The following is a 12,263-nucleotide window of genomic DNA, read 5'->3' as shown; positions in this document are numbered from 1 at the left end:
TGGGGTGGGGTAAGTTGGGGTGGGGTCCCCGAGAGGTGGGGTGAGGTGGGGGTGGGGTGGGGTGGGGTGGGGATGGGGTGGGGTGGGGTGGGGTCAGGTGAGGTCAGGTGCGGTGGGGTCCCCGAGAGGTGGGGTGAGGTGGGGTGGGGATGGAATGGGGTGGGATGGGGTGGGGAGGGGATGGGATAGGATGGGGGGGTGGGGTGGGGTGGGGTGGGGGGGTCAGTTGGGGTAGGGTTCCCGAGAGGTGGGGTGAGGTGGGGATGGGATGGGGTGGGGTCGGGTGGGGTCATTTGGGGTGAGGTCCCCGAGAGGTGGGGTGAGGTCCCCAAGAGGTGGGGTGAGGTCCCCGAGAGGTGGGGTGAGGTGGGGATGGGATGGGGTAGGGTCAGGTGGGGTGAGGTCCCCAAGAGGTGGGGTGAGGTGGGGTGGTGCCCCCGCCTGCCTGCCCGCCTGTCTGCAGCGAGACTCTCAGAGACAGAGACGGACGTGGTCTGCGCCCTTGGTGCAGGTTTGCATGTCCGCCCGCCCCCTGGACGGGGCTGGGGCCGGCTGCGAGCGTGGACCGGACCGACAGCTGCCCTCCCCTCACATGCTGACGAGCTGAGCTGCCAGTCCTGGAGATGCCCGGGTGTGGCCCCTCTGATCCCCTCTTTCCTGGCTCTGCGTCTGAGGCGTTTACCACCCGGCTAATTTCTGCCCTTCTGTGGTGCTGCGACTCCAGGGCCATAAATCGCCCCAGGCCCCGCGGGGGCGCGGGGGTTCCAGTAAAGCTGCAAGAGCCTGGCAGCCACACAGCGTCTCCCCCCTGAGCTCTGTGTTGCTACCGTTTTGGATTCTGTGGAACGTGGCCTTCACCCACAGTTCATGCGTAACAGCAGGTGTGAACCTGAACAGTAAGCACTCAGAGCAGCAGCCAGCTCCCGGGAAACGTCTGCGGCCACTCACTGTTCACCTAAAGAAAAGCTTAGTCACAACCAGACGCCCTCTCAGAAGCACTGGCCTCTGAGGTTTGAGAATCTCTCACACTTTCCTCGCCGCCCAGGTCGAGGCAAGAACAGCAGCCTGGTGACTCCTGGGAGGAGGCTCCATGGGCGAGGGGCTGTGTCCAGGCGGCCCCAGGAAGGCCGCGTGGCCCTGGGCGGGTCTCTCCTCTCCCGCGGGGTTTCTCGTCCCCACCGACATCAAACGAGGCTCCGTGCCCAGTCCGGGGGCCCGGTCCCTGCAGGAAGCATGACCTCGTTCTCTGAGCTTGCCTTTCGTTTCTCCTAAAACACACCCAGTTACATTTCCCTTGTTAAGCAATGAGCAGTAATGAGTAATTTTAATTTAAAAGCATTTCTCAGACTATAGTGTGCAAGTCATTAAATTCACTACTATGATGACGGCTGCCTTCGTTCTGATCATTTTGTGTAAAGACAGAGAAACAGAAAACTGTCTCCAACACAGGGCGATGATCCGCACGAGAACAGACACGTGAGCCCATGTCCACCAGGTGCAGGGCGGGCCTCATGCCGCACCCCTGACACGCACAGGCCCACACAGAGCCCCGAGCACCTGGGACACAGCAGATGGCCACCCCACACATCTGATGTGACGGACTCAGGAACGGCTGTGTGTCTTCAAAGTCTCCCCAAACCAACACGCATGCCCACACACGGGCACACCCGCCCGCACACACACACACGCCCGCACACACATGCACACACACACACAGGCACACATGCCCACACAGGGGCACACCCACCCACACACATGCACATGCCCGCACGCACACACACACACATATGCACACATGCACAAGCACACACGCCCACACATGGGCACACACGCCCACACACATGCACACACACCCACATGTGTGCACACATGCACACATGCATACACACCACAGACACACACAGACATGCACACCTGCCCACACACAGGCACACCCGCCCACACACACATGCACACACACACATGGGCACACACGCACACACATGGGCACACCCGCCACACACATGCACACACACCCACACATGCGCACACAGGCACGCATGCATACACACCACAGGCACACACAGACACGCACACCCGCCCACACACAGGCACACCTGCCCCCCACACACACACATGCACACACGCCCACAGATGCACACACACCCATACACGCCCATGCATGCACACACACACAGGCACACACGCCCACACATGCACACACGCGCACACACGCACACACACCACAGGCACGTCTTTATCTTCTAGTTTGTCTGGGAAGTGTGTACATCGTCCTCACAGTCATCCAGCTGGAGTAGGAAAGAGGCTCCCAGCTCTGTCCACAGGCAGTGGCACAGACAGGCGTGTCCGTCTATGTTCCGAGCTGTGTCCGTCTGTCTCTGCCTGGACCTGGCACTGCGATGGGCACTTACAGACACAAGTAGGTGACCATCCATAAGGGGCACAGCGGGCAACTTCTGCCGCTCGTGAAGTCCTGATGAATAATGCACTCTCTGCTTCGTGGAGACCAGAGGCGCCTCGGAGGGCTAGCTACTGGGAAAGAGCCTCCACTCTGCCGGCGGATCCGACCCAGGCCCCAGCTCTGCCTGGGGTCGAGTGGTGAGCCGGGTGTCCTGGGGGCTCTCCGCGCAGGCGCAGCACGCAGGGCTCTGTGGTCACACCCTGTTTCTGCCTGGAGCGCCTCCCGTCGGGGGCGCGGCAGCTGTGGGCCCAAGGCCTGCTGGGCGGGCTTCCCCCTCAGTCTCTCGGTCAGGCCCACCTGTCCCAGGCGTCACCCCCTGCCAGCCCCTCAGGGCTCGTCCCAGAGGCCCTGCGAAGCCCCCAGCCCCCTGTCTGCGGCCTCCAGGCTGTTTCCTGCAGCGTCGACTCCCCCAGACCACCCTCAAGGAGCTTCCGCTTCCTGCCCATGCCCCACCGTCAGCCCACGATGTCCCTATGTAACCGGAGCTTTGTCTCCATCAGGCATGGCTCTCTGCCTTCTGTGTAGCTGCCCTTTGTTCTTAAAATCCAGACCACGGCGGCCGCGCGGGGCTGCCTTGCCCGCATCTCCAGCCTGACTGCACATCTGCGTCCTGCCTGGCTCTCCCCACCACAGCGGGCCCGCTCATCCCTGGGGTCCGGTAACATCACTCCGTGGCGGATCCCCGAACCCGCTCAGGCCTCAATGCTGAGCCTGTACCGTCAGCAACACTTAGAAATGTGCTTGTCTCATTTGCCTGACACCTGACTCACCCGTTGGATCAGAAGGGGCGGCTGAGCCCTGAGCCCTGCGCCCAGGACCCCTCCTAGCGCTGGGCTTGGATGGGTGACGGGGACACAGCAGAGCAGGGCTGAGTGCGTGTGGGACGCTTCTCAGGCAGAAGCTCGAGATGGAGCTCAGCGCTGTGAGGATGCGAGGAGCCCACTGGACCTCAGCAAGAGCACCTGTGTGGGCTTCTGCCAGCAGCACCTGGGGCTGGAGGGGCCTGCCGCAGGCTGGGGGTCCGGGAGGACCCAGGCTGCCGGCCAGGAAGGCTCCAGCCCTGCACAAGTCCCAGAGGTTTTGGAAACACTGAGCTGCAGACTGAGGCCATCCCTGAACCTGAGTCTGGGGGCTCGGAGTTCCAGGGTGGGCTGGAGTGTGTGTCCTGGAGCTCGGTGTCTGCAGAGCTGGGGTGAAGTGGGCTCCGCTCGGGACCCCAGCTCCATGGGGACCTGAGGTCAGCCCAAGGGACCAGGTACTGGCCGTTTATGTGGCAGGGACTTCCTGTGAGGCAGGGCCCTGGGGAGGCGATGGCAGGAAGGGTCGGGGCAGGGGAGGGAAGCCACTCATTTCGGGGTGAGCCTGGTGTGACCACATTTTCCAGAGTCATGTTCATTCTCCAGGAGGCGCGGCCAAAGCTCGGGACTCAGGGGCCCTTGGATGTGGCCTCTGGAGGACGCTGCCCCAGGGGACAGGCAGCCAGTGGCCATACTCAGCCTGTGCTCGTGAGGCTCCTCGGGGACCCTGGGACTGGGGGGAGGAGCAGAAATGCAGGGAGGCCTGGGATTGGGGTCTCAGACCTTCTGCCAAGCCTAGTCCACGTCTGCTGTTGACACCAGGCCGCCCCTCTGCCGTGGGGGAGCATGAGGCCACCACTGTGTGTCCCCAGGCAGGTGGATACACCATGTATCCTTAGGCGGGTGGACTCACCATCACGTGTCCCCAGGCTCTTGGACTCATTATCATGTATCCTCAGGTGCTTGGACTCACCATCATGTGTCCCCAGGCTGGTGGACCCACCATCATGTGTCTCCAGGCTGGTGGACCCACCATTGCATGCCCCCAGGCTGCTGGACTCACTCTTGGGTGCCCCCAGGCTGGTGGACTCACCATCACATGCCCCCGGGCTCTTGGACTCACCATCGCATGTCCCTAGGTGGGTGGACCCACTATTGTGTGTTCCCAGGCGGGTAGATTCACCATTGCGTGTCTGCAGGCTCTTGGACTCACCATCGTGTGTCCCCAGGTGGGTGGACTCACTCTCGGACGCACCTAGGCTGGTAGACCCGGTCGCCCTGCAGGACCCCAGCTGGGCGGCTGTGCCCTGCTCCCCCCGCTCGAGTCCCTGCTCCTGGCCGTGCTCGGGCCGTCCTGGCTCCGCGCGGACGGGAAGCCGTGGGTTCGTGGCCGCTCAGCCTCTGCCAGCCTGGAGAGCCCCACATCCCTGCATCTGCGGCCACGGGCCCAGATCTTTGATGGACAAGCGGTGAGTGAGCTGACCCGTAGCTCCTGTTCTGATTCTCTGCATCTCCCTGTTTGTTTTTGGTGAATGGACGGAATTTTAGACAATTCTTTCTCCAGCACATAGACATGTTGCACACGGGTCCATCTGTGCTCTGCAGTGGTGGGTCTGGGCACCTGGTGACTTCTTGGAGGCCTGCATGCACCCCAGGGCCTGAGCCTCTGTGGCCTCTCCTGACCCGGGTGCGGAAACCTTCTCTGCTCAGCCTCGGGGTTGCTGGGCTCTGTCACGGCTCTGGACCCCGTCCTCAAAGCAACCAGAGGGGACACCTGGATCCAGGAGTGGCCACGCCAACAGTGCTGGGTTAAGAAGCAGGCGGCGGGCCGTGCCTGGCACATCCTTGGTCGCATGGGTGGGGGCGTCCATGTGGCTCCTCCCGAGGCTCAGGAGCTTCAAGGCCTCCACGTCCTGGTTTTCACCCATGGCATCCATGGCCTCCGGGTGGCCCCGTCGCCTGTGAGGTCTGCAGACAGCCTCAGCATCCCCGGCGAGCACCCGGCCGGATCTCAGGCCAAGGGCTTGTGAATGTCTCTCATGCCTGTGGGTCTGTCCACCACGACCTGACCGGCCCCGGAGACTCCTTCCTGCAGACCCAGGATGTACTGTCCCCAGCGCATGACAGGCCCTTCTCAAATGTGGGCTTCATTGACGAAAGGGTGCTGCTTACCGAGACCGGCGCAGCTCTGCGCTTTTCCCGGGAGCTGCTGCCCCAAGTGGGCCTGAGGTCGCCGCCCTCTCCGGACTGAGGGTCTGTGGACCCTTCACCCCACCGCGGCTCCAGGACTGCAGGAGACTGCGGCGCCCCGTCTCTGACTCTCGGTAACACGTCCTTTGAAACGATTCAACCACAGCTGCCCGGTAGCGGCTCTGCCGTGCGGGTGCCCTCTCCCCCGCGGCCGCCCTGCCTCGAGGCTGAGCCCCGCGTGCAGCCTCCCCCATCCCCGAGCGTCCAGCTCACTCGCCCTCTCATCTTCCTTCTTCCTCCCTCCTGAGGCCGTTGTCTTCCTGATGAACAAAGCGAGGAGAAGTGACTTGGTGAGGCTGAACGTAGCACGGGCACAGACTCAGGCCTCATGGGACGACTCGCCCTGTGGGCTCCGTGCCCACCGCCCCGGGGCCTCGGCCTTCCGTCTTGCCCCATCCATGAGCTGCCCCCTGCTCTCGAGAAGCAGGTGAGGAGCTGTGTCCTCAAGCAGTGTGTGGGGCAGGCAGGGCTGTGAGCGTCCTGCCAGCGGCTGAGACCGCGGAGCCCAGCGGAGCCCAGAGGAGGGGCTGTGGGGGCCTGTCACCTGTGCTCGTGGGGGAGGACTCTCAGCAGCCTCCAGGGGACAGACATCATCGGGTGGTCCGAGGGGCTGCAGAGGGTGCTTCTGTGCTGGCAAGAGCAGCTCAGTCCCTCCCCCCAGGGACGATCGCTGTTCCCATCTGATGTGACTGTCCCTTGCCTTTCACAAGGTCATGGTTTGTTTTAATCTATTTTAACTTTAAGTTGTTTTTACTTCGCATCACCTAAGGTGCTGAGGAGGTAGTACCTGCACGTGACGGCCAGAGAACAGATTAGACAGTAAAGCGATAATGAGCATAACATGGTGTCTAATAGTGCCAGGCATCGCGGGTGCTGAGATGTCTCATCAGCCTAGGGCAGCCCTGGGAGAGGAAGCCCCTGTGACCCACAGACCTGGTTGCTAAGGGGGTGGGACCTCCCCTGGGCACAGAGCCGGGGTCTCATCCACAGCCGTGTCTCCCGGCCCCTCTCCCAGGCTCTGGGTATTCTCACCTGACTCCTGCCCAGCGATGATGATGGGGGCCCGGCTGCAGGCACGGACGCACCCTCTTCCCCTCTCATAGCCCCTCCGCGTGGAGCAGCAAGGTCGGGGGTGACTGCAGCTTGGCCCGGGGGGGGGGCCAGGCTGAGCGCAGGGTGGGGTGCTGTCCAGGCCATCAGGGAGGCTGAGACCAGAGCCGGCAGGCCTGAGTGCGGGTCTCTGGCCAGAACCCTCACTGCCCGTGACTCTCTTTATGCTGAACACAGCACTGGACCAGTGTGCCCGGGCCACCCTGCAGGATGTCAGCCAGCTGCCCACCCGAGACCACCGGGATCCTGAGCCCACCTGTGCCTGTGGGGTGTGTCTTCACAGAGAAGGACGTTGTTAGAAGAAAAGAGATGAATCTGGGTGTGCTGGCCTTTTGGAAAGAAATAGATGCTTTTAATTATGACACAATAATAAGAAAAGACACTTTGGGGAAGAAATAGACACGAAACCCCTGCCCCTGCTGACAGTTAAGGATTTGATAACTTCTCCTGGTCGCCTGCCAGGAGCCTCCTCGGGATCCCGGCGGGACAAGGAGACCTGCGGTTGCAGGCAGGACGTGTCCCCCTGGCTGGCAGGTGGGGGCTGCCTGCAGACCAGCACCCCAGTGGACAGGTGGGCTCCAGCTCCTCTGCTGGGCAGCACGGGGGTCTGGAGGCAGCCTGTGTGCAGAGGCAGGTGCTCAATCCTGAGGGCAGAGGGTCTGCAGGCCGTGATGGGAGGACCCCTGCCCCCTCACCCCCAAACAAGCCTGACATGGGATCATGAACTCAAGTCTGGGCCCAGAGGTCGGCAGGGTGAGTCCACACCCCTCAGGGACCCTGGTCACCCCAGCACCCAGCACGCAGGTCCGCCCCGAGTGCACCCTGCCAGCTCCTCCTGTAAACAGCCCACAGCTTCCAGGGCAGACTGGCAGGTCGGCTCCTGGGGGACTGTTTGGATGGAGGGGTGTTGTCTGTGTGGCTGTGGGGACAGAGTGGGGCATTGTCCTTCCACCGTAACCCACTCCTCCCCAGCAGAGGGTGTCCTCAGAAGCCAGGCGCTGGCTGCGTGGGCCCGGCCTGCACACAGGTGGCCTGGGGGCCCGCCCTCAGCAGACCACGCAGCCCCTTGGCAGAAGAGCTCCTGAAGGTCACGCCAAGTGTCCTGCAGCACATGGGCCCAAACCGCGGGTCAGCACATGGGCTGGCGGCCCTCTCTCTCTCCCTGGAAGGACATTTTCAGTCTCGTGCTGAGATGGGCCCTGATGGGGGCCCACCCTCACTTGGGTGAGGAAGGGATCGGAGTCACCAGGGGCCCTGGGTCGCAGAGGCTGGACTCGGCTGGCTGGTGCTTCTGAGCAGGCGGTGGGCAGGAGGACCAAGCCATGTGCTCTTCTTGGCCCGGCAGCAGGTGTGCGGGAGGGCAGCTGCCCGGCCCAGAGCCCGGATTTGACTCCAGGGCTGCAGGAGATCTGGTGTGGTGTCTGCAGAGATGCCTGTGGCTTTGTGAAGCACTGCAGGACGCATGGCCAGGCCAGGGGAGCCCGTGGGCCCAGCTGCGAGTCAGAGGCCCCCTACCCTGTCCTGGGCTTGAGGGGATGTGCTTGGCATCATGGGGGGCGGACCCCAGTGTCCTCACCTTCTGGAAAACATCAACTCCACTGTGAACAGCTGGAACCCTCCATACACAGCAGATTCTGGGATTCCCGTCAAAAGTGCCCTTAAACATGGGGACTCAGTAAACATGGGAGTGTCTGACGCCACGCTGCTTTCAGCGCTTGTTCTCATCGAGCACAGTGTAGGCAAAGACAGTGTATTCAGACTTTCTGCAGGAAATGACTACCATCAAAGATGTAAGGTTGCTTCCCTTTCAGCATCTTGCTTCATTTGTGTTACTGCTGTTAGCCTGCATGCTCAGTTGCTCAGTCATGTCTGACTCTTTGCAACCCCAGGGACTGTAGCCCACCAGGCTCCTCTGTCCATGGGATTCTCCAGGCAAAAATCCTGGAGTGGGTTGCCGTGCCATCCCCCAGGGGATCTTCCTGGCCCAGGGATTGAACCCATATCTCTTATGTCTACCTGCACTGGCAGGGGGGTTCTTTACCACTAACACCACCTGGGAAGCCTCATGAGAGGATTAATTAATTCCTACTTGTTGAAAACACGTCTTGAGAGCTATCAAGGGCCTTCATTAACTAGGAAACTTAGGTTTGTGAAGAGTCAGTACAGAGTCTTACTAAGAAGTGTTCTCACCGAGCTGCTGCTGGATCCACTTGACTACAGGTGGATATTTAGGGGAAACTACTGAAAAGAAAAACGTCACATAACCTTTCGCTGACGACTCTGCAGCAGCGTGGCTGGGGCAGGGCCCGGGGAGCTCACCTGTGGCCTCCGGACACGGCTGACACGGCCTCTGGCCGGGAAGGGGCGGGGTGGGTGTGGAGCCTGCCTGGCCTGCCGCTCACCAGACTGAACAGGATTCTGCTTCCCTCTGACCCACGAAGCGAGGACGGACACAGTCCTCGGTTGCGCGTGGTCTGTGCTCCCGGTGGTCTCACTACAGTGCCAGGAGGGGTGGGCCGGTTGTGGTTCCCCTCTGGCTGGCTTAGCTGCGACTGGTCCCCCGCTGGCCCCAGGTGGCCCGCCCAAGCCTGAGCTGGGGGACGGTGCCCGGGGGCAGCATCTCCTGGGGTCCCCTCAGGGCACAGGGCTCTCCTCTCCTTTCTCCACGAAGTATGGTGTCAAGTGGATGGATCCCTCCTCACCCCAAAGCCAGGGCTACTTTCCAGATGCCTAAGGAGCTGAACGGGGCTCCCTTGGTGCCTCAGACGGTAAAGAATCTGCATGCAGTGCAGGACACCCAGGTTCCACCCCTGGGTCAGGAAGGTGCCCTGGAGAGGGGAATGGCACCCACTCCAGGATTCTTGCCTGGAGAATTCCATGGAGAAGGGCCTGGAGCTGTAGTCCGTGGAATTTCAAAGAATTGAACACAACTGAGCAGCTAACACACACAAGGGGCTAAATAAAGTGAAGTCGCTCGGGCGTGTCCGACTCTTTGCGACCCCACGGACTGTAGCCTATCGGGTTCCTCCGTCCATGGGCTTTTCCAGGCAAGAGTGCTGGAGTGGATTGCCATTTCCTTCTCCAGGGGATCTTCCTGACCCAGGAATTGAACCCACGTCTCCCGCATTGCGGGCAGACGCTTTACTGTCTGAGCCACCAGGGAAGCCCATGGAGCTACATAGGTAAACAGTAAACTCTCCCCATGGGAAGACGGAACACTGGTGGGACAGTGACCCTGGGGTATGAAGCACTGAATAGGCAGATCCGGGGGTTCACAGTAACCCGGAAACAGAATTGTCATTTGATATGATGAACAAATCAGCATTCACAAAGCGCGTGACGGAGCGATAGAATCAATGCAGGTAAACAATCATAAAACTCGACAGTGTGTTAGGGTAGCTCTTGCTGGCAAACGATAGCAAAGAATTCTTAAAAATCTGTAAGAAAAAATATGAAATTGGTTATTCTTGGAGAATGCTAGTGAAGCAAGTTGTTTATTTTTTAAAAAATTTTTAACAGATAAACAGAGTGAAAGAATTGAGTGCTAATCTTGTCTTTCTTAGATGGATGGGAACAAGGTGGGTGGGGTCCTAGGTGGACACTGAAGCCTCCCCTCCATCCCTGGTCCTGCCCCCTCTTGCTGGGTGGACCCCGGGAGTCCAGGGTCAGGGTCTCACTAAGACCCTGGGATGCTGAGGGCCACTCTCCCCGCGGGCTTCAGACCTTCCTGGATGCTAGGGACTGGCCCCAGCCACGCCCAGGTCCTCAGACCTGGTCCCCCTGTGAGGCCACACCTCCTTCCATGTCTGCCCAGCAAGGCCTCAGAGCCTCCAGCATGTCACACAGAACTTGCAGCTGAGACACAGGTCTCGATGGGGAAACCGAGTCAGCGAAGGGAGAGAACCCTGGGCACGAACGTGGTCTCAGAGCCCCAGGTCGGGCGTGCAGGGCCCGGCGGGGCCTCTGTCCACAGGGGCTGAGTCTGTGGCCTGGGCCCTGAGAAGCCCTCCCCGCTTGTTTCCACAGTTCGCAGGTGAGAAGTTTCTTGGTGGTGTCGTATGTAAAGAGGAAAGAAACGGGAACAGCACAGAAACCATGAATAGAGGAGTGGTTGAACTATGGTGCAGACTGTAGACGGTTCTCCAGCCTTCCAGATTAACATCACGAAACCGCCGCGGTGGGCTTCACGGGGCAGCCGGAGACCCCCTCTCGTGCCCAGCTTTGTGTCCTGCCAACGTCACGGCCCCGTCCTCTGAGTGGGCCCAGTGCGGGACGCCCGTGCGGGTCTCACGGCTTTTCTCCCGTGTGTTTGCATCCGCAGGCCCATCCCCTGGGAAAGAAGCCACAGGCCTGGCCAGGCTGGAAGCCTGCCTGCCCTCCACCTGGACACGGCCAGCCCAGCGTGAGAAGGGTGATCTCACCCGAGCTGCCGCCCGTGTGAAGCCTTGGCAGCCTCAGAGAGGAGCCTGGAGCTCCTGCGGGAAACTGTGGCCTCTGGGCCTCCCGGCTGCTGCCTGAGGGTGGGCCTCGCTAGGCAGTGGAAGCCCTGGGGCTGCAGCCCGGCCTTGGAGTGCCCACAAGCGCCTGGGGGTGATCACTGCCCCTGGAGGGCTCCCTGTGCCCCACGCTGCCCAGCACACCACCCTCCCACCCCCCACCCGCCCCCTGCCAAGGCAGCAGCTCCTGGAGACGAGGGTGGCGGCTGCAGATGGGCACCCGTGAAACGCAGAGAAGGACACTCCTGTGAAGAGCCTCTCTGGGCCCCATCCTGGGCCAGGCGGGACCGTGTCCCCAGGACAGTGTGCTGGACGCTGCACGCAGGGCGGCTCCCTTTTCCAGTGGCCTTCGAGGCCGGCCTCGACGCACAAGGCCCGCTGGTTTCCCAGACAACGGGCATCGCTGAGCAGCACAGGACCCGAGCACCCAGAGGAAAGCGCAGGGCTGAGCTGCCGGTGCCGTCCGCAGCCAGCTCTGCCCCGGGGGACAGAGGACACGCAGACCTTTGAAAGTGAGCGGCCGGTGCAGGGCCCGGCAGGGCGACAGCTGGTGAGTTGTGGCTGCCTCGGGGACATGAGCCGGAGCGGGGGGAGGGAGGTCGGGATTCCCTGAGGTCAGACGCGGAGGGCCAGCAGAGGCCCATGTGTGGTCGTCACTCAAGGGCCCCCGGCGCCCGGGAGGGCGTGCAGGACGCAGGGCTGGCCGCCGGGGAACACGACACCGGCAGGAAGCTGTTGCAAGTGGTGGCTGAGTCCAGGGGGGATTTAGATCAAAGGCCTGCAGCTGCGGCCGCCTGGGGAGGGTGCGTCCGCGTGGCCGCAGGCTGGGGAGGGCCGCAGCAGCTGAGTGGGGCCCGGAGAGGCCTGGGCGAGCAGACCCCGAGTCCTCAGGGTCCACCCTGCAGGGCTCCTTTCCCCAGGAACTTTGCCATTCAGCTCGCCCTCCCAGCTCTGGGACCCTGGGCAGCTGGGCACCTGTCAGACACCCGCTGGCTCTGAGGTGCTGCTGTCCATTTGGAAGCAGCTCCAGGCTTGGGGGCAGAGGGCGTAAGTCACCGCCTTCACAGCTTAGCTCTGGCCTCTGTGAAACTAGCTAATCAGGACGATTGCATGGACGCCTCCCAGGAGCAGAGACCAGGCCTGGGGCTG

The sequence above is a fragment of the Bubalus bubalis genome, chromosome 10 (assembly GCF_019923935.1).
Source record: "Bubalus bubalis isolate 160015118507 breed Murrah chromosome 10, NDDB_SH_1, whole genome shotgun sequence".
In the NCBI taxonomy this organism is placed as follows: domain Eukaryota; kingdom Metazoa; phylum Chordata; class Mammalia; order Artiodactyla; family Bovidae; genus Bubalus; species Bubalus bubalis.
Note: the sequence above shows the minus strand (reverse complement) of the source record.